The sequence below is a fragment of the Helianthus annuus genome, chromosome 16 (assembly GCF_002127325.2).
Source record: "Helianthus annuus cultivar XRQ/B chromosome 16, HanXRQr2.0-SUNRISE, whole genome shotgun sequence".
In the NCBI taxonomy this organism is placed as follows: domain Eukaryota; kingdom Viridiplantae; phylum Streptophyta; class Magnoliopsida; order Asterales; family Asteraceae; genus Helianthus; species Helianthus annuus.
The window spans coordinates 63,041,803-63,047,077 of record NC_035448.2 but is presented as its reverse complement, the minus strand read 5'-3'; positions in this window follow the sequence as shown (position 1 = coordinate 63,047,077).

Sequence of the window (5,275 nt, the reverse complement as noted above, 5' to 3'; positions counted from 1 at the left end):
ACTTTGATCCAACCACAAATCTAAGACCACACCTCTCTAGCAAAAGGGCATGAATCGAAACAATAGTCCGAGTCCTCGACTTCCAACATACACCTTGGGCATAAAAGATCGAGAACCTGCACTCACCGTTAGAGAAAGCTTTCCTGGATGCAGAATCCAACCTGCCAAACTGACACGATTGACACCCCTACGGACATATGCCAGATACAATGTCACCATCTGGATAGCTACCAAGAAACAACTCATCACCTTTTGCATCAAAACAATGACATCACCAGCAATGGCAAGACCAATTCAATAAAGATTCACACTTTCTTATGCATAGGCTACATTTCTAATAAACTGATTCACGAGATGCTTTTTGACAGTAGTAATGCAACTTAGACGCTGAGTACCGTAACAAACGCTTTTTGCTCACAACCAAAGCTCACAAATAACATACGCTACAAACAAAACAGATATTAAATCTTTTACACATCTTGAACAGAACAAACAGAACAAACAGATCAGGTTATTATATTTGTTTCATCACACCAGTTTCACAACAATGGCATCTGAAAATCTTACTTAATATCACCAAATACATCAATAAATTCACATTAATCTTCCTATAAATAAACTCTATAGCTTGCATTACATTCACATTCTTATTTCATACATAAAAAACATCAGTTGTACATACTAAAATTCAAAAGATCCACAAAACTGAGACCCTAAACATTGGGTATATTAGAGAACCCTAATGTTTCAATAACAATTGCTCATTAAAAGTGTAAAAAATGTCTACACCTAAAGACTAAAGTAGTCTTGGACCTCTTGGTTTCAGAATATATAGGCTTGATTGGGGTGCGGGTGTTCTACGACACAGCTATTGAAAATAGTCATATGCCTGTGGCTATGACATCAGTTTAGTAGGACTTGACAACGCTTGCTCGTTAAAGTACCAAAAAACTCTTAACAGCGGAAGTCGGTGATACTATCATCGTTAACATCATCATCATCGTATTCGTATGTGTGTTTGATATGAACGTGTATGTGTACGTACAGAGAATCAAGAAGAATGCATATGGATATTATCTTGAAATATCTTGGTAACTAATAATATTCACAGAGATTACATATATATACTCGGTCGGTTAGTTTGATAACCGCCACTAACATAATAACCTATGATAACTATAATATTACATAATAATAATAATAAACAATATATATGCTAAGTTTATATTCTAACACCATCCCCTAAACTTAGCATCGGCAATGGCTCGTCACGACGTCGGCTTTAATGATAAACGCATTTTTCTTTAAACTTGCCATGATTCATCCATAGATCCACCTTGATTTGTTTGGTGATGCCGAGTTCGGTAATATTGTTGTTCATTACCCATTTTGTCGCTGAAAGTCTTTGATCTGTCGTTAAAGCCAATTTAGTGTCGCTGAATCGTTCTGTCGCTAATCTGTCTTCTGTCGCTATCTTTCTTCTTTTGTCACTAAATGTCGTCGCTAAAACCGGAAATCCATTCTTTCCTTTTTGTTCCCGCCATTCCTGCGTACTTCCTTTCTTCATTTTAACTTCTAATTTCATTAACTTCTGCATGCTTTTCCTAATATTTTTGTCTTCATGAACGGTTCCGGTCATCGGAACATCATCTTGCATATCGCCTTTTACTAAGACATACGAGCCTTCATCTTCTTCATCGCTGCGGTCACCACCGGAATCGTAGTATTCCGTTTCTTTAATTGAATCATTGTGATCCTTTTGATCACTGATTGGTTCTTCCTGATCTTCCCGATCGTAACCAACCATATAGATATTCACGGTGAAGCATGCCCCATCGTGAACATCTGTACTTGCCGGATTCAACATCGAAACGTCTTCTTCGTCTTTCTTCTTGGATTCCCCTGTTTCTTCTTGTCTCCCTTCTGATTCTCGCTCTAATAACTCGATTTCGATTTCTAATTTCATTAGAATATCTCGCTTGTGAGGACGACCGATGAAAGGCGAAACTTGGAGTTTGTTGCTTCGCGCGCGACAGCGTTTAATCAGTTCATTAGTGATGCTGACCTTTGTGAGTATAATATGGGAGGTAATAAATTCACTTTTGTTGTGGATGTTGGGTGTAAACAAAGCAAACTAGATAGATTTTGGTGTGTAGAGGGTTTTTCACTAAGTGGCCGGGGACTTCTGTTACGGCTCTCGATAGAAGATTCTCGGACCACTCTCCCATTCTTTTCTCAGTTGCCAGCACTGACTTCGGCCACCATCCTTTCCCCTTCTTCAATTCTTGGCTACAGTTGCCGGGGTTTGAAGATTACGTAAAGGCATTGTGCGGGTCTTTCTGTTTCTCTTTCTCTGGGAGTGCAAATATTATGTCTGTGACCAACTTAAAATAACCCAAGAATAGGAAACAAAGTGAAGTTAATTGCTCACAATTGAATTTGGTCGTGTCTTTTTTTTAGAAGCTTGCTGAAAGTCGTGCGCTTTCTGAGGTTGAATGGAATGCTATAGTGGATTCCAGAAGGGCCCTTCTTGAAGTTGAGCGGTTGAAGACTCTTGATGCTAAACAAAAGTCTTGCGTGAAGTGGGCCGTCGATGGTGACGAAAACTCTTCTTTTTTTCACAGTGTCATTAAAATTAATACGGCTTCTAACAAACTTGCAGGCTTATTATTTGATGAGGTCTGGATTATGGAACCGATCGACCCGAAAGAAAAAGTTGTTAATTTTTTCACAGAAAATTTTTTCGAACCATGTACGACCAGACTGGCCTTAACCAGGAATTTTTAGGCAACCGTGTCTCAGTCTGGTCTGATTGGGGAGAATCTTATTGCTCTGTTTTCTTTAGTGGAAATTTAAAAGGCGATGTGGGATCGGTCCTCCGACCCAGACGGGTTTAACTTCACGTTCCTCAAGCGGTTTTGGCCTTGGTTGAAGATGGATTTTTCAAGATTTTTTATGGAATTTCATGAAAAGGCGAGTATCAACGAAGGAACTTATTCTTCTTTCATAACTCTTATACCCTGTTAATGCACCTAGGTGATAAGTGCATGACTCCCATGTTACCAATGAAAGGATGAAGATCTAAAGACCAATGAAGACCATGCACTGATCAAGGGGGAGTTTGTTAATGCACTTTTGGTGATAAGTGCAAGTCTTCCAATATTTAGGGTCTTTATTGTACAAATGCCAATAGTTAGTCCCAAGAAGTTCCTAGGGAGAGCTCTTGGTCAGAGTTTTATGGAAACTTAGTCCCAAGAAGTTCCTAGGGACAATTTGTCCCAAGAAGTTCCTAGGGACAACTTATCCAAGGTTTGCAAGGGTTTTTGTTTAGTCAGAGTTTTGTATAGTATTAGCTTTTGTCTGAGTTTTGTGGCAAAAGCTCTGAGCTTTGTGCTTTATGTTTGTCCGGGCTTTCTAGTTAGTCTTGATAGTCCGGGTTTCACCTTGTATATATACTTTAATATGGAATAGACAAGGTAACGATTTCTGTGTGAATTTCTGTGCCCTAATCATTGTGTTTTGTCTGGCGGCGCTTTGTGTGAGTGACGTCATTCATCTTCATCAAGAATACTCAGTGTATTCTTGATTTCTCTCTCAAATCCTTGCATTCTTGTGTTTCATCTACAGTGGTTGATCATCAGGTGGATTCCGCACACCTGTTGGTTGCTTTAGCTGAGTGAGATCTTGGATTAGGAGGCCTTACAAGTGGTATCAGAGCAGTGTGCTCATACTACTGTAGGTGTTCTTAGTTTGAAGGTTTTGGTGAGAATAGTTCTTACTTTGATGGGGTTTAGTGAGATTTTAGTGAGTTTTTGTGTTTTATTCATGATTCTTCATTCATCTCTAGTGATTTGATGATGGATTTTGAGTAGTTTAGTGAGTTTTTAGTGTTTTCTTCATCTGGGTTTTACAGAGGTTTTTGTTCTTGTTCATACAGAGCTTTGAAGGAGATAAAGATTCTGAGTTTTGATCTTTGGAAGCTTGGTCCGTGGTTTACACTTTGTGTTTGTGTCTCCGGGGTATTGTTGAACTAGTGTGTAGTCACATTGGGGAGATACTCCGAAGATTGGTTCCTTCTGAGTTTTGAGACTTGTCTAAGTTTCAATTCATTCAGTCTGAGCTTTCTCCTAGTCTGAGTTTTTCCTTTTAAAGTTGTTAAGAGTCTGAGTTTCTGTTTAGGTTTGTCCGAATTTTTCTATTTTTTGGTAAATTAGTGTCTGAGTTTTTATCCTGTCCGAGTTTAGTTTTTATTTTGGGTCCGAGTTCTTTCAAAATATTCTAGTCCGAGTTTAGTTATTTTTGTCCTGTCCGAGTTTAGTTTAGGTCCGAGTTTTAGTTCTTTTTTAGGTGTCCGACTTTCAGATATAGTCTAGAGTCCGAGTTTAAGGTTAAGTTGAGTCCGAGTTTTATTTGATATATATTAAAGTCCGAGTTATTTAGATCTTTAGTCCGATTTTCATCTTTTACATACTCTAGTCCGAGTTTGGTTGTTTAACATATCCAGTCCGAGACTTTCTTAATTTCTTAAAGTCCGAATTTCTTTTTATTATATAGACATTGAGTCCGAGTTTATATGAGTCTGAGTTATTAGATGTCCATAGTCCGAGTTCTTAGCCGTTGTTAGGTCCGAACTTCTTTAGTTTTACTCTTGTGTCCGAGTTTCTTTTTGAATATTCTAGTCCGACCTTTATTGCTTTTTGAGTCCGAGTTCCTTTAAAATATTTTCTAGTCCGAGTTTAGTGTCAATAGAGTCCGAGTTTTAGTAGTTTAAGTTGTCCGATTTTTATTTTCTTTGGTCCGAGTTTGTTTTTAATCCGAGGTTGTTATTCTATCTCTTTGGTCCGAGTTTGTTTTTAATCCGAGGTTGTTGTTTTATTTCCTTGGGTCCGAGCTTGTTTTTAACATTCATAGGGTCCGAATTTTTTTAATTATAGTTATAGTGTCCGAGTTTCCTTTTAAAGTCTTTAGTCCGAGTTTAATACCTTGAGTCTTTGGTCCGAGTTTAGTAGTGTTATAGTGAGTCCGAATTTTTTTTATTAGTCTTGTCCGAGTTTATTTGCTTTAAAATATAGTCCGAACTTCAATACTTAGTGTCCGAATTTTATTAGTTTAGAAACTTGGAGTCCGAATTTTCTTCATCAAATAGTTGGTCTGAGGTTAAACTTCTAACAGTGTTGTGTCCGAGTTCTTTTGTCTGTGTTCTATCTCAGGTTCTGTGATCCGGGGTTTCACACTCTGATTAAAGATCACTTCACTGCTTGGAAGTTCTCTGTTG